Raw genomic sequence first — 23,838 nt, forward strand, 5'->3', positions numbered from 1 at the left:
AGCAGTTGGGGCGAGGATAGGCTTATTAGTGGTGGCCATGGTGAGGGAGCTCTTCTTTAACAATTTCTTTTTTTTGTAAGATGGCCAGTTTGTCAGCCAGGGCATTCTGAATGTTTGCACAACAGGTGCTATCTTTATTGCAGCTGTCTCTGGGAGTAGTGGGTGTTTCTAGTTGGCATAAGATAGCGAACAGCTCTCGTGAGCTTGAGTTTGCAATCCTTAGATTGTAGGTCGATTTTTTTGCAAGGAGAAGTGCGTTTTTGCAAGTCCTCGCTAAGGTGTTCTTCCATGTAGTTTCAGCCTCTCGTTTTCTTTGGACGTAGGGCTTTAAGGACAGGGGTGAACCATGAGTTGCGATGAGATAGTGGCTTGACTTTCTGTTGTGTGAGTGGGGCCACTGTGTTGTTGGCCTTAGCCATTGTAGTGTTGTAGATTTCAACCAGCGCTGCAGGATTGCCTACCTGGGTAACAGGAGAAATACTCTCTCCTAGCAATGGTAGAATTGGTTGTGTGATATTTCTTGAGTTCTGTGATAAGGTGGGAAGCTTAAGGTCACTGGTGGTGTGCGTAGTTTTCGGTGTCGGTATAGTGAAGACACAATCACATTGTGGTCTGACCAGGGACAAGGTGCATTGGATGTGATATTGATGTGGCAGCTGGAGAATGCTGTCCAATCAAGTATGCACCCCTTTGCGTGGGTAGAACTAAGATGCGTTGAGTAAAGCCTGATGCAGTTAATACATTGGATATGGAATGTGCATCACAATCATTTACATTGTTAAATCCAAGGTTGAAATCACCCAGAATAATGGTTTTTGAGGATGGTTTGCCGTTATTTGAAATTACATGTAGTATGTATTCTTCAAATGTGAATACTGGCCCTGGGGCTCTGTAGGCTAAGTGAACTGCTAGCGTGGTTGTGTGTGAGATTGTGATTTTGGTAGATAGAAGCTCTCCAGAGGTCAGGGAGGCGTTGTTGATTTCTCTAATAGCTAAGGATTCTCTGGCTATCAAGCCCACTCCTTCTCCTTTGGTGCCAAGTCGTCTTTCCTATAGATTGTGTAGTCAGGCGGGATAGCCAATGTTAAGGCTGGACCAGCAGCAGAATGTAGCCAGGTTTCAGATATTGCTAATAGATCCAAATCTAAGGTGGTGATGCGGTCAGCAATATCTAATGCGTGCACCAATAAGGATCTAGCATTGATTAGGGCTCCTTTTAGAGAGCATGTAGCTGTTGACTCAATTGTTGGAAACTTGCATAGTGTTGCTTGAGCTTGAGTCTGGGCAAGGGGGCTACTGTTTTGGGATTGTGTGTGAGAATCTGCAGTGGATTTCAGTACGATGGGGGTATGAACTCCTTGCTGATCCTGTGTCAGATTGTAGTGAATTTAGTTTTGGCAAGGATTGAGTCTTGAAGTCTCACTCGTTGGCGGTGGGGCAGTCCAAGGTTCCAGTGCGGGATCGAAGGCGTTTATTTCTCTGGCGTTGCGGCAGTACTTTGATGGTGAGCTGATGGTAATTGACAGTGGGTTTCCGTGGGCCTGCTAGCTTGTGACTAGTAGGACACAAGGGTGATGGTGGTAGCATAGGGCCGGTCAGGAGGTGTGGAGGGTGTTCATGTTTCTTTACAATCTTATGGGCAGTGGATTGGTCTGATGACAAGGTCTGTAGTATGAGGTTTGTTAAGGGGCCCAAACACATCCCCAAACACTGGTTGTGAGTTTCAAAGATAGGTGCAAGAGAATACCCACTATTGATGGTGGGTATTTGATAGACTTTGGAGTTCCTATGAGAGGAAAGGGCTTTGCCTGGGTGAACATGTCTGGACTCGGAGTGTAATTTTGTGTGTCTATAAGTGGTTTCTGATAAAAGTGGGGCGGTCCAAGGCCATGATGGCAGGGCTTAAGATTGCTGTGTTGTTGTCAAAAAAGGTGGTGCATGGTGGAATCACATGATGCCTGTAAGTTTTAAGGATGTTATGCCAGATATGGGGGGAATGGGTGAGTGTGTAAGGTATGATTCGCGATGGGTGGGGGTTTTTGCTTTTGCTAACTAACTGTGTGCCGCTCATGTCTGTAGGGGTGTCTGTGTTGCGAGTCTCCAATGGGTTTTGACCAGGAGCTACCAGCACCATGCAACAGAGAGGAAAGGACTTGGCGCAGGGATGTGGATTAACGAAGCACAAGCAAGGAGCCGTCATGAAGCATAGGAAGGCATACAGTGCACAACATTTAGTAGTGCAACATTGCTTACCTTTGCCATTCATAGTGCAGCCGTGTCCTAAGGTAGCTCCGGACGGGGAGATTTCTGCTGTAATGCTGCGTCTCGGGCCATCAATAAGTTGTATCCGAGGTGTGCTGTACAGTCCACAAAGGCACGTTGGATCGCAAGGGGCAGGGGTCTAGAGTAAGTTGCAGCTGGACTCAAGCGTGCTGATGAATGAGTCGTTTTAGAGCATTTCTGACTTGCAGGAAGAGGCCTTTCAAGCCAGCCTGCACAGGGGGGCAGCCTCGCCTGCCAGCTCCCTTCAGGTTGTTGATGAAAATCAAATTTGGCCTAATCACGTTGCTGCAGAGGCGGGCCTTTCGTAGTTTGCAGGTTTGCCATCTTGTTCCTCACATTGCAGTCGGCCATTTTAGAGAGGCCAAATGTTGTGAATAAGGGCCCAACGGGGCCTGTAGGGCATCTGAGAGACCCGTGGAAGAGCTCTGCTGTGCACTTGTGTGCCTGGCTGATGCTGGCCAATTATATACCATCAAAATATGCAACCATACTTACCCAAAGAACTGCCTTAACAAGAAAAACCTTACTACCATCGGCATGCTACATTTCATACCAAACAATACCTAATATTAGCACCCAGGGAGGGGAAGCAACCAATCTCGGTTGTCAGATCCTGGGCTGAATCTCACCATCCAAGCCCATGTTCCGAGCAACCTGGTGGTTGCTTCTCCCGCCCCGCCTTCTTTCCCCACACTGCCTTCCCTTAACATAATTTCCCCCATCCTGTCCCTCGCACGCCACTTACCTTATGGTTGTGGCATCCTGTTCATTCATAGAAAAGACACCGCTAACAGCACCCAGGGTTACCGGATTGGCAACCCGGGGTGCTAGTGGAGTAACCCGCTACAAGGGCTTTAGGGGGGGAAACGTTGCAGTACCCTTGTAAAGGCACTCGCTTCGCTCGTGACTTTAACTCGGTCTGCCAGTCCGTTCTAACGTCCTATTCACATGCCAGGTACAAACATGCCCATGTACAACAGCTACATACAAACGAAACACTTTTAATGCATAAACATGATAGAAAAAATTCAAAACTCAAGGGTGCGTTCAAATTCCAACAATGTTGGTTTTTCTTTTTGTTTAATATTTATAAATACTGTAGGTTAAAATGTAACATTGCTATTTCTAACGTTTGTAGACTTTAACTTTTGATTGGTAGTAACCGTACCTTTTAAGGTGCCCACTGTGTGCAAACATAAGCTTATCAATCAAAGCACGTTCTTCAGTTTGTTCTATTAACCAAAAAGATTATTTCACTGAAAGAATTCGGGTGTTTTGTACTTAAGCTGCATTCCAAACCTATCATTTCATACTGGTTCCTATTGTCAATGAAATGCACTCCCCTTCTCCAATTCACTTCAGTCCCTTGCTGGAGCACACAACCTTCTTTACACCTTCATCAAAAGCACCTCCTAAATATCATGAATCACTTTTTTGTTTAGCCACGATCCAAAGCTGTGTTTACACCAGTGACACTGCTGTGAACCATTCTCACTCTGACCACTTGGAGTGTATCTAGTGTTTTCGATCATGATTTGTGTTTGGTGGGAGGGGTTGTTGATTTTAGGATCTGCAGGCTGTGCATAAGACACCTTAAATGCAGATGCAGACATCACCAGATACCCCCAAATGCTGACATCCAGCAACTGGTAATAACTGGTAAGACACACTATGTAACCAGACTGTCTCTCACTCTGATCTGGAGACCCAAAAACAGAGGCAGCCTCCGGATCACTAAAACTACATTTCTCTGATTGGAAAACCCCCACCAGAGGATCCGGGCTCCACCGTGAGGCCTTAATTCCCAGACCAGCAAGTGATTTTTAAACTTCACCCACCTCCTTCCTCTCAGGCATCACAGTGCTTACTGCTGCAAACTGTGAGTGATCTGCAGGTCTCAGGTTTGAATCCCGGCAAGGCCAATGTAACGATCTATGCACATCACGTTCTCCGTGTTATCCTACAACGCACCTTATGCTCTTTCTTTCACAATAAACATGCGGAGGCTGTTGCTCATGAAGCGCTCTACAGTGCCATTCACTTGAGGTGACAGCAGTGTTATTTTCCTGTGTCGGAATCCCATGTACTCAGAGAATGTCTTGAAGTCCTGCCCTGTAAATGGGGGCCCATTGTTGGTGTTCACGATTTTTGGGATGCCATAGATGGCAAGCATTTTGTCAAGAACCCGAAAGGCATTATACGCTGACATGGAGGGTATTATTTGTATGTCTGGGAATCAGGAGTATTCGTCGATGACCACTATTATGTGTTCGGCCCCTTCCAGTGGTCCAAAGTAGTCCACTGTAATTTCTTCCCACGCTCCTTCTGGCAATGCGGTCATGCACAGTGGCTCCGGTCGGGTGTGTGGATTTATCACTGTGCAGGTGGGGAAGTTTTTTAGAAGTTCCTCCACCTGGGCATCCAGCTGGGGGAACCATAGTCGTTGTCTCAACATCCTTTTGGTGGACACTATGCCCCTGTGCCCTTCATGGGCCAGTTTGAGGATCTTGCGTCGTAAACTTGCGAGGGATGACTAGTTTAGTTCCTTTTAGTAGCAAGCCTTCTTCGGATTTGGCAAGTTCATCTTTTACAGTCAGAAGGCAGGTGATGTCTTGCTTGGTATCCTCCCCTGTGCTTTCCATCATCTGTCTCGCTTGCTTCCAATGTCCGGTCTCCAGACACCTCAGGATGATCTATATCGCTTGATCTGCGCTGGACTCTTGAGTTATCTGGTGAGTGTCTAGACCTTTTGGTGTGCTTTCTTGTATTACATATCGGATATATTGATCTGCGATGGAGGGTTTCCCATGCACTCTATATTTGGGTGCCATGAGAGGAAATCCGCTGGGTTGTGGTCCTTCCGTGGCCTGTGAAGAATGTTGAAGTGATAGTCTTGTAGTCTAAATGCCCACCTTGCTATTCGTGGCAGCATTTTGGCTTGAGGGTTTCCGTAGATGAACAGTAATGCCTGGTGATCCGTGATGATTGTTAATGGTTTTCCATATAAGAATAGGTGGAAATGTGCACAAGCCCATACTGCGGCAAGTCCTTCCTTCTCAGCCTGTGAATAGGCTTGTTCCGTCTTAGACACGCTCCTGCTGGCGTAGGACACGATGTGTTTTGCATGGCTATCTCTCTCGTCGAGTTGGGTCAGAATGGCTCTGAGGCCGACAGGACTTGCATCCACTACTAATTCAGTAGATTTCTTCGGGTCAAAATATGCCATGTTCTTGGCATCTCCGATTCAATCCTTGATGATCTGGAACACTTGTTGGCAGTTCTTTGACCCTCTGAACTCCGAATTGAGTTTTGTGAGTGCTCTGAGGCGTTCACTTGCCAATGCAAAGTCTTTTATGTATCGTGAGCAGTAACTTGCTAGCCCTAGGAAAGATCTTAGGTCGGTCGTGGAGCATGGGAGTTCTGCATCTCTGAGGGAACTGACTTTTTCCGAAAAATCGAAAGGTTGGTTTTCTAAATTCACATTTCTCTTTGTTTAAAGTGAGTTGGGCCTCCATTAGGGCCATGCACACTCGCATGAGTGTGTTGTCATGCTGTTCTTGGGTCTGACCAAATACTAGGATATCATCACTGTAGTTTAGACAGTTTGGTACATGCTTTATTACGTTGTGGATTTCTGACTGAAATATTTCTGCCGCGGACGAAACTCCAAAACTGAGCCGCTTGTATCTATACAGGCCCAAATGTGTGGCGAAAGTGGGGATGTATCTGGATGCCTTGTGGAGCTCTAGTTGATGGTACCCCTTATTGAGGTCCAGATTGGAGAAGATTGTGGCTTTATGGCTCCATTAAAGAGATGTACCATGTCCGTGATGCGAGGTGTCTGATGACGTTCTCTCATGATGGCTTCATTTGGCGGCCGCATGTCCACACATATGCGAATGTCGGACAAGTCTTTTTTCTGTACTGGTACAATGGGGGACACCAACGGAGTGGGTCCTTCTGCTGGTTCAATTATGTCAGCCTCTAGTAATTTGCTCTGTTCACTTTAAACTTGTTTCTGTATGTTGATTGGGATACCCCTATAGTGTTGTGCCACTGGAGCAACGCTGGTGTCAGTGTGTAGCTCTATCTGGTGGCTTTTCAATTTTCTCAAACCTTTGAAGAGTGTTGGAAATACATGTTCAATGTTTGCAGTAGGGTCCAGGTATTTGTGTACCATGAGTCTATACAGGACATGGATGAGGCCCATCCCAATGGCGGCTTTGTAGCTTAGAATGCAACCACTGTCTGTTGCAGCTTCCAAAACGTGCATAGCTAGATCTTTTGCCTGTTCTTTGTAGCTGCATGATGCAGTGAAGAAACCTTTGCAGGCGAGGGCTATCTTCGAGCCATATGGGAATATGAGTGCTTTTGCCAGTTGTAGACTAGGGGCATGTGGAATGTTATTGTATACTTCTTCGCTTATGACATTTACTGTAGCTCCGGTGTCCACTAGAAACTCTGCCACCGTCTTGTTGACGTGTATGATCAGAGTCGGACTGTGCTCCTTTGCTGTTGGGTTGCCTAGAGCATACAGGTATCCACTTCTCCTTGACTCTTCTCTGGGTTTTTCATTTGTATCTTCGTGGCCGCCTCCTGGGCCTGGCGGTTGTAGGTTTGTTGTCTCTCCAGTCACTCGCAGACCGTTCTCTTCTTTTTTCAGGCTGATCATCGCTGTGTCTGCGGTGTGCTGTTTCTTGAGAATAGCTCGTTATGCAGGGTGGACTTTGTGGTCCTTGATCTGTCTCTGGTGTTGGTCCGCCACTTCTTCCTGTGCCTCGCACTTTACTGTGGTAAATGCGGAATACCGCCCTGTAGTGATTTTTCCCCCCCACAGGCGGAGCATCGTTGTCCCACTGCTGGACATTGTCCTTCATGTGGATATTCATGACCACACTGGTAGAGATGCCTTCTAGTTTGTTGACGCACTCTTGTTTTCCATGAGTGATTTTGATGTCCTTCTACCTGCGAATCCAGCGCAGCGTCCGAGCGAGCCATTCGTAAGATTTCTTCCAGGTTTCGTGACTTTTGCAACAGTTGTTTCCTCAGGTATGCACTTTCACATCCCACTATGATTTGCAAGCGTAGTGCCTCTTCATTGGAATATTTATTGAAGTCACAGAGCTTCATCTTAAGTCTGAAACGCATTACAAATGCGTCCATTGTTTCACCCTTGATTTGTTTTGTGGTGTGGAAGATGTGTCTCTCGTAGTCTACGTTTGTGTGTGGTGTGAAGTAGTCTGTGAGTGTTGCTTTCAGGTTTGTGTAAGTGTCAATATTACTTTCTGGGAGTTCATCCACAATGTCCCTTACATTTGACCCTATGACGAACGTCAGTAAACTGTGCTTCTGGTCGTCGTCGATGAGACCCGCCACTTTTAGGCATACTTCGCAGTCTCTCAGCCACCTTTTCCATCGGGGGCCCAAGGTGGCTTCATCACTGAGGTCAAAATTTGTGGGTAGTTGGTTTAGTAAGCTGTCAGCCGTCCTAGGTGGGAGTGTTCTGGCTGGAGTTAAAGGTACCGTCAATAAGTAACTTTCGGACATGCTGTTGGATGTTTGGTTTATTCCACCCTTTTGTATATTCCCCGGACCAACCTTGTGTCCTGCTGGGCTTCCACTCAGGTGGTTGGGTGCCTGGGCATGTCATGCTTCAGTAGGCTGCCTGTCTGGCAATGGACTGTGGACTGGCAATGGACTGTGGTTTCGTTAATCCAGATGATGGCTTTACAGTTTGCACACAAAACACATATAAAATGATTTGTTGCCGTTGGCGGGAGATTTCTTCTGCGACCGCCCGGGTGTGTGTGCAGTGAGGAGCCCCGCTCTCCTACACACTGATGATCCACACTAGATGCTTGTTGACAGAGGGGAATGTTCCTGCTCCGCCTGGATGAGGCCGCTGTCGTGGGGAGACTGCTTGCTCCACCAGCTGTTTCGCCTCAGTTGGCGGGAGATTTCCTCTCCGACTGCCCGGAAGGTTGCAGGGAGCTTATGCGCTCATCAACCGTCTTACCTCAAATTTCGAATTCCCTCCCCGATCTCTGTGCTTGGCTCACAGTGGCGGTTCCCTCACACCCAGCCACGAGCACAGCGCATCTTAGCGTCGGGAGCAGAACGAAGAAAACAAAAGGTCTGCGTGGCTCTGCTGGATTCACGCCTTGTTGCCAGTGTAACGATCTGTGCACATCACGGTGACCGTCTTATCCTACAACGCACCTTATGCTCTTTCATTCACAATAAACATGCAGAGGCAGGAGAGGTGGTAAGCACGTCTTTATTCATTCGTCTGCAAACCGGAACTCTCTTAACCCCTCTCCTTGCCCGATCCTCCCTTTCCTGTGTACATGTGTCCCTCCACACATGACATGGGTCGGATGACGACACCACAGCCAACTCTGCCTTTCATCCTTCCGAGGTCGATAAATGAGTACCAAAATCAGGTGGGTGATATTGTATGTGAATATGGTCCATGTAAAGCACTTTGGGAAAACGCTATATAATTAACACATCATCAGCTCCTCCAGATCCTCTGAACTACGATTACTGTATAACCTCAAGTTGCAGCAGATAGGTGGAACCCACCCTACTTCACAAGGTAGAAGTTCTCTTGAGGACAATCGGGTTCAGCAGAGCCCTTTATTGGGCCACTGAGTTAAACACCTTCTGTAATGATGATCCGAGCTTTTAATCCGCAATGTATAATGGGACGCTCATTACCCTCACCTTTGCAGCTCGGGAAGCATGTTACCACCTCCATCCAATCCCCCATGCCATCCTTGAGCTTTAACATGTCGCGCAGGGTAGCCTCACTAGCCATCAGATGATTCTTACAGGTGTCAAGGCTCTCGCCATTAGCCCAGACCCCCAACTCCATACCATTGTGGCAGGTCTCCATTGTCTCCAAAGAGCCGCTTAGGAATGCTCCACCTTACACATATTTTGGTGGAAAGCAGAGATCCGTACTAAAACCTCATGGAGTGCATTGATGGGTCAATCCCCAGTGGGTAGCCCTACTATACATCCCCATGATTTCTGGAGAGCGAAGTAAACGCATACAATCCATGTTTTCCCCCCTTTCTGCACCAATATTACTTCACCCTGTGGGTCTGCGGCACAGCAGCAGGGGTCCTGCATTCGTCCCCCTTGCACCCACTGTGGGCATCTAAGAGGGTTCTCTACCCAAGAGCATGTGCTCACTCTTAAAGAGTAGGATTCTGCAAACTCTCTTGACAGCTAGTGGTGTTGCAGTGGCACAGTTTCAGCTGGCACCACTCCATGGGGATATGTGCGTGCGGTTTCCTCAGCTATTCCACAGGTACACCAGGCATGCAGCCATGCTGCCTGTGGGCCCTCAAGGGAAGAGCTTGCCACTCTCCTCATTACTCCACCATTCAGGCCTTGAAAAATCTCCATGTTGGATTCCAGAAGTGTCTGCCAGGGTAAGGCGTGCACCTCTCTTCTTCAGTCTTCTGCTATCTGCCCACCAGGATCACCTCATAACGATGACCAGACCATCAGAGAACAAATTATGCACAAGCGAGAGGTCACTGCACCCGCCATTGACCACAGGGACACCAAGGTGCTGCTGAGGTATCAAGGCAGGCTTAAAAGCTACCATCTTGGCAGCTGCTAGCTGCTGAACATATATACACGGAAGCTTAAAAAAAAACATTGACCCTAGAGAAGTAGCTGCACATGCAAGTGGTTTGAAGTAAATCAGTTCAGTGGTTGCCTGCAAAAGTGCGATAGGCTGCAGAAAAACCTGCACTATGGAAAAATAAATGGGAAAGGCACATTTTATTCCACACTTAATAACTGTTGAGCCTCCATCTTAGATCTGCACACAGTTGTGCACTGTGCATATGTGTATGCAAGGGCCAAAATAATAAAGATTAGAATGTTGGCAACTTCGGTCAGTATGCTGATGTAAACCTAACGGTGTGGCTGCAAATAGCAGTTCCAACATATATATTTGAGTATTGGACCCGAAAGATATTCAATGGCCCTGAGTCGCAAAGACAACGAGAGCGTGGAATTGTGGCCAAAGCTGGTTGCCACACTTTGCCGCTGCAACCAGTCCCAATTAAACATTGGTGTGAGGATTGATTCACCAAGGAAATAGTCTGAACTGCTACTGTAGCAGCTTGTTTGTGACCTCATTACTATTCATGAAATGTGTGTCCACAAATGTCTGCATGCAGGTGTGCAGTCGGTTGGCTTTTTTTGCAATGTGCATAAAACATGGCTTCTAACTTCATGCAACATCTATATATAAGACACAGCACAAGTCATGAATGCACCTATGATTTACACAGCCACAACAGACACATAAAGATGATAACGAATGACAAAGTTGATGCACAACCACAAAAACATGGCACACGTTGCCATACAAAACGCATAGAACACATCAACCTTACAGTGTGGTAATATGCAGCAGATGGCATCGCTCTTTGCATCCGCTGTGAGACACAAAAACATGTTAGTCGTCAGCCAGGAAGCAAGCAATGCACATTAAAATGCATTGGGACAAACAGAAAACAACAGCAGAGCACATCTGTCCAGAGCATATGGTAATTGCCATGTCTGGTACTCACCACTGCACGGCTATATTAGGCTGGTTACCCATGCCTTAGCACTTACCACTAAGTTGTATACACATTAAAACCTGTTCTATAGCTTACCAAATTGTAAGCAATAATCTGAAATATGAACAATTATTTCATTCCATTTTATTCATTAGAACCACGAATTTCATACATAATCAAAAACCACCGAAAAACACATATTGTGATTGGGGGTTAGTGCTGAGTGACTTGATCAAATATAGTCACAGAAATGAACAAACATTATTGATCCGTAATAATCCCACAGTAACTTGGGCACAATATAACCTATACCTAAATGTATATTGTAATACAGATCAGATGACTTTGTCAATGTGTAAGTTCAACTGAATTAAGGTGGGAAAACAAAGAGTAGTTTGCTGGTCGACGTGTGTTTCGGCCCCTTTCTCGTGATGCGTCTTCTCCCATGTGCTCACGTGGTTGATTCCTGGGCCTTCATCAGAACGTAAGGATTACCTGATCACAGACCTTCATCAGTTTTGACCCCCATGTATCATACTTTCTAGAACAATAAAAACACAGTACAAAAGACGAGAAATAAAAATTAAAATGCACCCTATATAGTCACCTCAACCATCTTTTAACATGTTGACAGGTATAATGTGTGCTGACCTGAACTACTGGTACAGGATGTGCCTGGCACAAGGCTTCTTGGTACACCTTTCAATTAGTTTTTGTTTTTGAAAACATTTATTGATGGAATGGCAACTGCTTCACTCTACAAGGGTGACAGATATAAAAAATACATTTTTTAGTCGTCCCATGAGGCAAAACATATTCAAAAGTCCATCATTTCACAAAGTCTCACCAAAATGTACTAACCTGCGGTAAGAGGCTGATATATGTCCCCAAAGGCATACAATACTCTTAACATCAACTGATGAAACATTTGTTTACATGTTCTGGAACAGAAATCAGGTACATAATCAAGCCATGGAACTTATGTCCATTCAGCAATTTAATAATAATTTAGCAGATCAATACAAGATATTATTTTCTTGACAATCACTACATTTTGTAGATTCTACAGGGCTGATCCTATTTCAAAAAGGAAACAAGAGAAAATAACATGCTCGCACCCACGCAAGCAAACAAGAAGTCTCCATTCTGCAATTGGTTCCAGTGTGGTTGCCTAAAATGCAACTGCGGAATAGCGGAACATGCCACCATCATATCACAATACACCAGGACTCGAGGACTCAACCTTTCGCCGGGCAAATGCACTTATCCTACAAAGTTAGATTCTCAACTTTTACATCTGCAATTCGATTTCAAAAAGTGTGGCAGACCTAGAATGCCGTCTGGTATCCTTACGATCAAGATATACAGTTGATCTAATATAACCCAAGCTTTGTTATTTTTTTTTTTATTGTGCTTTAGTTGATAAGAAATGTAAAAACCTTTCACATAAACATTACATTTCCATTACGATCGTATGTAGACGTATACAAGGAGAACAGGAAAAAAAGAAAAGCATGTATATTAGCTCTTGTCATCAAGTCAGATTAATGTTAAACATCTTCAATTTTCTTCAATGTCATTTGCAAGAAATTACATAAAGATAAATCAGACTTTGCTGTGTGCCCCACATTAGTGGACTCCAAGTAAGTTCTGTCAACACAGCAGTACCCATTAAGCGAGTTCTAGCCTCACCCAGTCCATAACCAGACGTTCTAAGCGTTCCCCATCACAGCAATGTCCACAAAATCTACAGATTAGGTCAACCCAAGTATGATCCCATTTATTGATTCGTTCTAGCGTTGGTAGCTGGTAGAGACGAAAACGCAGGTACACATGGTGTAAAATTGGGCATGGAAAGATAGATATATTTCAAAATGTCTTCCCTTTTAGTGTTGAATTTCGGGTATTCCCATTAAGGTGTATACGTGCGCAGTTTATCTGCTGTTTCAGTATAGTCGTACCTGAACAGCTTTTCTTTTCCTAAAGGTATTTTAGTTGAAAGTTCTTCCATGGAGGAACTAATAAGTTGTAGTGTGTTAGACATCTGCTGTTTGAACCTGGTTATAGTAAAGCCCCACTTCCATGTCTGATTAGTTCCCCAACTCTGGTATAGAGAGTTGGGTGGCGGATTCAATATCTTGGCAAACTCTGCCATATTCCTCCAAGGCTCTCACCGCTATGTAAATCAGGGCAAACTCATGTCTTATTATTGCGTTTGGGAGTGAGTTTGCCAACTCAAGGGTTCTTTTCCAGAGCAATCCTTGCATAGTATTGAGATAGGAACCCAAATCAATCAGGGAAATATCCAGACCGTATAGCAGGGTTGGTTCCACCTTGAGCAAATAGAATGACAGAAGAGGTCTCAAGGAGAAGTGGCACAATTGCGAATACATCTGCGTAATTTTAACCAGCAGTGAGGCGAATTTGCTTTTGAGGGAATGTTTCCAACCCTCTTTAGAGCACTTATTGGGTCGTAACCCAGGTATCTCAGCATTTGCACCCTCACCAACGGGTTGTCCCCGACTCTCCAGTTGAAGGTTTTGGCCTCTTTTTTGTTTTTGTTGTGAAAACAATTACTTTGGACTTCTGTCCATTGGTTTTAAGGTTGTATTCCACTGCATAGTTGAAGACGAGACCCAGTTTCCTTTGCAGACCTATTGGAGTAAGATCCATTAATACTATATCGTCTGCAAAGGCGATCCAGTCGAGTATTAAAGTGCCCAGTTTTACAGGATTAGTTGTACCCGTCTCCCAGATTTTATTCATGTCCTCCATGTAAAGGTTGAATAAAGTTGGCGCTGCAATGCATCCCTGACGTAGACCAACAAAGATGGATATGGAATCTGTCAGGGCACCCTATTCGTTCAACCTTACCCTCAATGTCATATTTTGTTGGAGTAGTGCCAAGAGCTGGACCAAATGTAGTGGGATGTTCCAAGCAAGGCGTTTAGCGCACAACCTCCATATACTTACAGTGTCGAATGCATTTGACATGTATATAGAGGCCATGTAGATGTTTCCCACCCCATCTCTTTTTACTGCTGCTAATAAATGGGAAATGGTTAAGGCGTTTAATGATGTCCCCATTCCTGAGCGAAAGCCTACTTGAAAGGGAGACAACAGGTGCAATGAGGCCATTGTTGCTCTTAGTTCCCTCAGCAGCCAGGTCGCAAAAATCTTGCTTGATGAGTCCAAAAGAGCAATTGGCCAATCATTTTTTGGGTCAGCTTTATCGCATTGTTTGTAGATAGGAATAATGATATGATATGGCATTTGTAACGCTGCTATGCACAAGTGTTTCAAGGCGCGCACAAGGCAAGGAAGGGGGAACAAAGGGAAGACAGATACAACGATCTTACTAGGCCAAGTGACATTGAGATCGTGCAAGTGCAGGGGAGGGGAAAAGTGTCAGGGGAAAGGGGAGGGGGCTGTGCTGTACACGGGATCAAAACAATAACTAGAAGTGCCACCAGCAGGTGGGATGTGCAAGGGTAAGTGCAGACAGCAGGTGTCCAAAAGTGCAGGTAGGGGCACTGTAGGCTTACACATACAGACCCAAGTGCAAGGGTAGCCAGGAGGTAGTGCAGGTGTGCAACTGGGAGGGCAGGGACCGGGGCCCGAAATCAGAGGGTAACCAGGTGATCAGTGCAGTATCAGACAGGAAATCAGCAGGGGAGAGGAAGAGAGTAGGCAGAAGCAAAGAGGAAGGTCTTGAGGTGCTTCCGGAACCAGAGATGGTTCTCCTTAATTTTCAGAGGCAGGGAGACTGTTCCAGAGGGAGGCCCCAGCCCAACAAAGAGATCTACCACCAACTCGTTGCTTGGAGAGCATCAACTGACCATGAGGGAGTTGGAGGTGGAGGAGCGAAGAGCGAGAGACTGTCTCCTTGTCACTGGAACCCTGTATGTAGCAGATACCTGGATGAATAGTTCTCTCGGGGGACGAAGCCAGGCACCCATGTTGCTTTTATTTAGTACTGGAGGAATGTTATCTGGGCCCGGTGCCCTCAAGAACTTTGCTCTGCCAATAGCCCAAGCAATGGTCCTCTTCATCCCATGTGTAAATGGTGGTATCGCCTCTTGGTCCAATGACTGCAGGAGGTGTAACTTCGTCTTCGGTAGTGAATATGTATCCTGCAGGTGCAACGTTATGGGGCATAGCATAACATCCTCCAACCCTTCAATTTTACCTCCCTCAAGTGACCAGAATTTAGAACTATCACCATCAATAAGGCTTCTGATAACCTATTGGTTCATTCTAATATGTGATTCCCTTCTGATTGATTTTAAGGTGTTTTTATATGTGGCCACAATCCAATTCTTTGCAGTTTTGTATTCAACCACCCCCTTGATGTGAAATGACAAGGCCTTGAGTGCCTTCCTCTTGATCAACTTTTTCTCTCTCACCCTTGGGTCAAAGGTATTCTGATGGATATTTCACACATACAATTGGCCCCTGTTTGAGAGGCTTTTCACACAACTGCATGGTCTGATTGTAGTTTTCTGCATTCAGTTTTCCCCCATTTTTCCCATCTGCAGCATCACTTGTTCCCACCCCTTAATGAAGGTCCTACATGCGTTGGCATTCCATTTCACTGTAAGGTCCCCCTGATAGGTATAATAAACAGAGCACAGTGATTTATCTGTTGCATACTCGTTCAAAGGCCTGTATAAAGAAATATCGGGGAGTGGTCACTGCCAAGGGGGTCCCCTTTAACCAAGGGTTCACATAGGCTGACCCTGGGGGAGGAAACATAGAAGTGATCAATCCAGGATCTATTCAGGCCCCTACCACACGTGTGGAAAACATTTAAAACCTGCACCTCCTCAGGAATGCATACCACCATATCCCAGCCATGGAGAAACCGATCCCAACAAAAACCATGGTGCTCACTGATCGAACCAACCACATCATGGAATGCCCTCTCAATCCCTGCGTATCCACACATGCTGCATTTAGATCTCCAGCCAAGACAACATGTTGGTTTTGAGCTTTCCCCAGCCATGACAGAAACAGGGTGTCCAGCTCAAGGTGTAAATCCGCCAGTATTGTGTTTGTATGAATCCAGTACATATTTACAAAGAGTACATTTTGTTTTAGGCATGGAAGGTATATGTTAATAGCCATCATAACTGGAGACTTTACCTTCCCCTCAGAATGGCTACAGTTCTAGTTAAGATCCACTGCAATGGCAAGCCCCACTTTCGGTCAACCTTTTGTGCCTTTTGTAGCACCCTTGCAATAGGTGTGGAAACCCTCCCTTTCGAAAGCATCTAGGCACATGGTTTCTTGCAGCAGAATCAAACCTGCTGATTTTAAACTCTCAACATTGGTTCCACTTAAAGGAATAGTGCGCTCAAAAATGTCATTGTCCCGAGCGTTCGGGCATGTGGTTTTAAGCAAACTGTGATAGAGCGTAAAAACATTTCCTATGTACCTTATCTTAGTTTTCCTCACTTTTACACCTGTGAAATCAGTCAGGTGTGGCCATCTTGTGCTGATCTTATCCGTGGATCGATCGCCCTAAGTTCAAGTGCACCTGTGGCACTAAATCATATCACCCGCCCCTGAAGCTGACATTACTATTCCTAGCGATATTCTCCACATATTTTCATTACGTTAGTGGGCAGCGTAGCCAAACATGCCAGTCATCACCTACGTCTTAACGTCAGTTGCTGCAGAAACCCGGAATATCAACAAACACATCCTCTCACAGCACAGCACATCCCAAATCGGAATAGAAAACACTATGTTTAAAGAAAAAATCAATACTCTGCAATTTATAATGTGCTTTTATTTCACAAAAAACGCTCAGAGAACATCTGCTGATTTCGATTAACCACCAATGTTTGAATGTCCTTTGGTTAGAGCATGAAAACGTTATCATGAGGCACACAGTGTTCCTTTCGGGAGAAGATGTGCATTCGACACACCTTGAATCGCGAAAGGCTTCGGCATCAGCTTCTTGCTACACCGTAAACGATGACAGGTTGCTCCTTTTTGCTGGTACCGCAAAGGGCATATCAATCCTGGGCGATCGTCCCACATCAGTGTAATGGAAATCCATCCGTTTAGGCGTATCTGTCACTGCTGGCTGAAGAAACCATCTGTCGGTATCTGGATATGGCATTCGCAGAATGGTAGAATGTAGCTGTGTAGAAAACATAATAAAAATATATTTTAGTAGCTGTTCTTTATTCAAATGTATCCATTTACCCTGTAATTCTGCACTGGGTGAAACCTAATAATGAATACAAACCACAAACAATGGAAGCACACAGAAAACATTGGGGAAAGTTTGAGTCTACGATGTGCTTTAGAGGTTAGCGCTGTGGAGTAAGTATACCTCCCAATGGGATACGGAAGCTAACGGAAAAAATTAACAACACATATGCAGCATTATAACACAATATTTGCAATGAATTTGGGGTTGGCGACCCTAAATTCCCTGGGGGAACGCAGACGTGGACTCCATCCTGACTGTGCTCCAAGAGGTATAGCTCTACCTCACTGATGAGGCCCATCAAGGCTGAAACACATGTATGGTGTTCAGAAGGGAATTGCCATAGCATTTTGGTGCTGGACTGCCCATGTAGCCGTGAAAGATTAAATACAATCAAGGCTTAATACCACATAATAGAAATACGCCAGTCACAAGGTCAAAGTATAATGTACATTTATTAACAGGCAGCTGTCTGGCTCTTAACACCCCGCAATGTGTGCAAGCAGACACCGTGAGATGAGAGAGTGCTGGACATTTCAAAAACACAAGTATTTATACATGTTTTCCACTATCCCAGACGCATCGTACAGCCCCTCTTCGTGTAATACATTTACCTAGGGTTCATGGCCTATCCACATAACTAAGTCATGCTTAAACATCTTTGAATCGTTTGTTGTTTTCCCTTAAACATTTCACATGTTTTCCAAACATAAGACACAAAGGTAACATTCCTTATTTTGCTCGATTATATTTGTCTATCATTTGTTCTTGAGTTTAAACTCAGCTTAGTTTTGAGGAGCGAAAATAAAGATTTCTGCAAAAGAGCACGTTCAACTATTCATCATTCTACTTTGCTGTTTGAACGGAGAAGGCACTATTGGAACAGATGGTATCTAAATTACTGATTAGTACGGCTTTTGTTTAACTCCAAGGTTTCTCAGTGTAGGACAAACAATCCACTTTAGCAGCTTCAACATTCTTATCTACATTGACATCATGGAAACAGTACAAAGTTAATTTTGCTCTGCAGGAGCCGAAAACACAATTCTAAACATGGGACAGAAAGCAAGGGGTGAGCAAAATGGCGGATAACTCAAAATGGCGGCGTAGTCAGCCTGTTTCAGGTTCATTCAATTCGATATTAGAGTGCGATGCGAATGTCATTTACTATCAGGCAGTATTCATGCAAAATATACTTATACAGCCAGGACAAAGACTAATATGCAAATAGATATTTCCCATCTGTGAAAGGTACATTGAGGAAAAGGCTGTGGCTGCGGACACTCAAAGTATGAAAAAAACACATACCAGGTTATCATGCCATATTATTTCTAGAGAGGGGCGCCTGCTACCTTGTTTAAAAATGTAATAGTACTGCCAGACAATACTAAACACAAAGCAGTCCTACTACACACATGGGGGCAAGGCGAATAGATTCCTGGCAGCAAAACTGAGAAAACAGAAGGCCCGAAACTATATAGCACAACTGAACAACAAGCACGGAAAACCACATACAGCTGAGCATGATAAAATGGAAATAATGATGCAATTTCATGAGGAACTCCTACATAGCGAGAATCTTGACCCAGAGCTACAACTCTCCTATATTCGCTCTACCCCCCTGCCTCAGATTACAGAACAGGACAGGTAGAATCTAGGGACCCCAATCACTGCACAGGCGGTCAGCGACGCCATCTCAGCACTGCCGGCAACTAAAGCCCTGGGCCCCGATGGCCTTGGAAATTGCTATTACAAAACGTTTCATATGCAACTGCTGGCACCGCTGATGAGGCTCTTCAATACAATCAGAGAAGAGGGGAGGGTAACACCCGACATGGGGCGGTCCACAACCATATTGCCTCTAAAACTGGGGAAAGCCCCCCACGACTGCTCCAGCTATCGCCCCATCGCACTGTTGAACACTGATGTGAAAATGTATGCTAAAATCCTAGCAACAAGACTGATAAAGGCCCTCCCGAGCATAATACTTGATGACCAAGAGGGAGTCATCACAGGCCGACATACCCAGGACAACGTGAGAAGAGCAATAGATGTAATAGATGTGGGAAGGCAAACACAACAAGCATTTGCCATGGCCGCCCTGGACGCAAGACGGGCCTTTGACAGAATAGACTGGCGATATCTGAAACTGGTGCTGGAGAGCTTCGGATGCGTTCCAGAGTTCACTAGGATGGTGCTCGCCAACTACCAAAGCCCCTCAACAAGTTTCACACTTAATGGTCAAAGCCCTGAATTTGTCAAGATATGACTAGGTACTAGACAGGGGTGTCCCCTCTCCGCCTTGGTCTTCACAATGGCGATGGAACTGTGTGCCATGCAGTTCAGACAGGATGCACGGATCAAGGGATCAAGGGAGTGAAGTACAGCCAAGAGACCCATAAAATCAAGTTATACGACATTATGCTCTTCATGAGAGATCCGGAAGTAACGATGCCTCGAGCTATGTCACGGTTGCAGGAATTCAGAGAGGTCTCAGGTTTCGCCATTAACTTTTCCAAATCTAAGGCAATGAACATCACAGAGAGAAGGGAAGTGATTGAGAAACTTGAGAAGAATTTTCCAGTGCACTTGGTGGAGGAATTACTGGAATATCTGGGGATCCGCCTAACAAGAGATCTAAACTACCTATACAAGACAAATATAACCTCCCTATGGAAACAGCTGCAGGAAGATATGCTCAAATGGGAAACCCAGGAACTGTTGTGGTTTGCTAGTATAACAGCATTAAAAATGACCATTATCCCCCGTCTCCTCCTCACGGGGGGAGCAATTCCGGTGACTATTCCTCCGGCCAAGACCAAAGAGCTGCAAAACGCAATATTCAAGTTTATATGGCAAGGGAAGAAACCAATGGTCCAGAAACACATCCTAATGCGCCCACCGCTCTTCGGAGGCCTGGGTGTGGACAGATGCATATTAGCAGCGCAGCTGGCCCCAATGCTGAAGTGGGCATGCCCTGAAAACCACAAAGGCTGGTGTCGAATTGAGCAGTCAGCCACGTCAATCCCTCTAAAAGCTCTGTTAAGCCTGAAAGCAGAGAGTCGGGAGAAGGGGGGAGCTCTCCTGGAAGCAACCAAATGGTCACTGCTTAGCTGGGATAAAGCCTGGAGTAGGAAGCAAATCCCACGAGGCCTAGGCCCCTGCACACTGCTTATGCACAACCCAGACTTTTCACCGGGCCTCCAGAGGAAGTTTTGGGAGGGTTGGGCAGGTGCTGATACATTGACCCTGAGCGACATGTACAGTAATGGCTCCCCAATGCTCTTCACAGATTGCCAGCAGAAATTCGGCCTGGGGGGAAAAGGAGTGCTTCAGATATATACAAATTAGGCACTGGATAACCCACCCAACAGTGAAGCAGGCGGGCACGAGGACGCCGTCAGGTCTTGAACTGACCCTACAAGAGGGCCAGACGATGAAGGGAGTGACCAGACTCTATAGAGTACTCTCAGGGGCTCAGCCGGGGGACAATCTCCCATATAGAGCGAATTGGGAAAGGTACATGGAAGAGGCTCTAACCGAGGAGGAATGAAATCAAATCTGGGAAAAGGCACATGGAACCTCCAGATGCACAACGATTAAAGAATCTGCATACAAATTATGCCTTAGATTGTATTTGTTCCCTTACCGTATACATAAAATCAACAAGTCCTACTCACCTAACTGCTGGAGAAATTGTGGTGCGAGGGGAGACCTATTCCACATGTGGTGGACATGTCCCAAAGCAACCACATTCTGGAAGGAAATACTAGGCCACATTAAAGACATTACAGGAGTGGAGTTGCCGATGTCCCCGAAAACAGTCCTGTTAGGAGTGCTCATAGAAGGAGTATACACATTGTCAGGGGCAAGGGCCACCTTAATCACTCACCTGTTATCAGCGGCGAGAATGACCCTTGCGCAGAATTGGAAGAATGAATCAGGTCCGTTGTTGGCCTGATGGTGGGTTAAGATTTGGGAGTGATGGCCATGGAGTAGATATGTGCCCTCAATACCGGGAAATACCTAAAGTTCCTAACAATTTGGTCCCCCTTTCATGACCTGGTGAAGGACAGAGAAGCCCAATTCTTCAAGCACCCTACTTAAAAACACGCATGTCGAATGAGCCCCTCTACAGGGATGGAACCCGGGCTAAACCGTCTATGAAGGAACTCATGCTATCTGTACTCTGGATCCCAAAAGTTGGAGTTAAAGTGTTGGGGAAAGTGGGTAAGGGGGAGGGGGAGCTTTGTGGGGTGGGGGTAAACCTGAAAACCCTCAGAGCCAAGAGAACGATCGCTGTCTCGGAGTGCGGGAATGTATGCGGTGCATTGCACCTTGTTTAGTAATAGTTGCCAGTTCTCCGAAAATGTAACTAAGCTCTGCTTTTGTGTGCCTTCGATTAATAAATAAAGATGTTTAAAAAAAAAAAAAGTAACAGAACTGGCAACATCAAATTTCGACTAGCGAACAAAGTCCCCTTTGGAAATGTTCTGCACCATGCACATCCAATAATACAACGTTGATAGCACACCCTGATATGCCTTGGGATGAAGTGGTTTAGATATCACTAGCCTGCATACAGGTTGTGTTTGCGGGTCGTCGATGAATATTCATCACAATATGCTCCAACTAACAACCCATAACAATGGGCCTCATTACAAATCAGGCAGTCCGGAAATAACGGTGGCGGTAAACCCGCCGCCACCGTTGTTTCCGGACTGCCTGATCCCGTCTCCTGCAGGCGGGAGGTGATGTTCCCGCCAGGTTTGACCTGGCGGGTTTAACACCGCCCGCCTGCAGGCGGACGAGGAAACACTGGCAGCATCACGAGATGCTGCCGGTGTTTCCATGATCCCCATTCCCATTGAGTCCTATAGGACTCAATGGGAATGGGGATTAACACCATTCCGCCTTCGTGATTCCCGGGAAACCGGGGTTGTAATGCCCCGGTAATTCCGGGAATCACAGAGGCGGAATAGTAATGTGAGTCTGGCGGTAACCAGTCAGTTTTACCGCCTCGGTTACCGCCGGACTCGTAATGAGGTCCACTGTAAGAAAGCAATACCGGTCAGAAAATGAAACCTTCGTCTTTAAACTGAATAGTTAAACTTACATTCTATTTGGTAGTTCCAATCTCTTACCGCAGCGCAGAGTGTCTGCTCAGAACAACGGTTTGCAAAGATTGAAAGTAAAAGTTCCAATGTCCACTTCCAAAATAGGTAATGTTATTATTTTTGTGGGTATTCGACACCTTCCGTCCTTCAAGCCATAGTGAATCCTCCCTTTCGTCCAAGGTCGAATAACAATTGAAGCTTGATTAGAATCTGAATGCCTGGTAGCTTTCGTTTTTGTGAAGGAAACTCACAAATCTAAAACATACCATACAAGACGCGTCAGTATGAACTCCCCACAAGCAACATCACACGAAGTGACCTTCAGTCCATGGGAGCGATGAGCCCAGCCGACCAACGTGGCATTTGAAATATGTTCAAAAAATAAACAAATTGTTTGCTGGCATCCACCAATGCCACACGATCATGAATACTTTTTTACCCATTAATAGTGCTAGTGATTTAGTTATTTTTGGACAACAGTTACACTGAAGGTAAGTAAAACCGATAATACAAGCCACTGAAAGTCTGGTGTAACATAAGATTCCATTTGGATATGGATATGATGATATGATATTGCATTTATAACGCACCAATGCACAAGTGCTTCAATGCGCGATGAGGCAATGCAGGGGGAACAGAGAGAAGACATAGACAATGATCCTACTAGTGTTGGGAAGTAGACGATCCTTGGCCCCACCTCCCCCTCGGTCGTCACTCTCGAAACATAATACATGTAATAACCAAGGGGGCAGGCGTAGCCAACTCCACCGAGATATTCCGTTACACCACACCAATCGCAAATAACACATACACTATAGTTTCAAGCCCAGCATTAGGAAACCATTTAGAAATAGCCCGAATGACATCTTTCTGCTAGGCCTGAAAATCCATCTCTCTGTACAAATGCAGCTCTCCCTTTCCCTGCGCCTCACTCAGCCCGGCCAGATCATCTTCATTACCACGTCTGCGCGTGCCCTATTCTCGCGTCAGAATGTGCTCTGCAGATAACATGAGACACTGACAAGTCATAAATCCAAGTGCCCATTCATCTCCACTGAACTTCCCGTGCACTAACAACCACCACCCCGCCAGCCCTGAGCCCACCAACTCAGACCCCGCAGTTCCTTTCATGCTGATATCCATCTGATCCTCCCATGCCCTGATCAGTCAGGGACCCACATCACAGCCCTAATCCCATGTAATAATATATTCCCCCAAAAAGCAACACACACCTACCTATATCCTGAGGACCCAATCAGGGCAGATGGCAGATTAAACCTTTAGGTTGTGCATCTGGGTACAGAGCTTGTGGTATCAAATAGATTCCAAAGCGTAGAGGTTAGAATGTCAATATATTAGCTAATTTCACCGAAGTACCCCAATTCATGCCAGATTTTATGTGTGCCATTATTTCTGCTTCATCAATTTATGTTGTTTAATTTAGTTCGATAGATGAATTGCTCCCTTGCCCTGACCTTCACACAGTGTAGATGAGCCCAGCTGACCCACGTGTGCCAAGAGTGATGGAGAGACCTTGAGATCACGCAAGTCCAGTTAAGGGGGGAAGGGGAAAAGTGCGGGGCAAAAGCGGGAGGGGGCAAAACACAGAGTTACACTGTATGGC

The sequence above is a fragment of the Ambystoma mexicanum genome, chromosome 14 (assembly GCF_040938575.1).
Source record: "Ambystoma mexicanum isolate Mex_15411 chromosome 14, UKY_AmexF1_1, whole genome shotgun sequence".
NCBI classification, from domain to species: Eukaryota; Metazoa; Chordata; class Amphibia; order Caudata; family Ambystomatidae; genus Ambystoma; species Ambystoma mexicanum.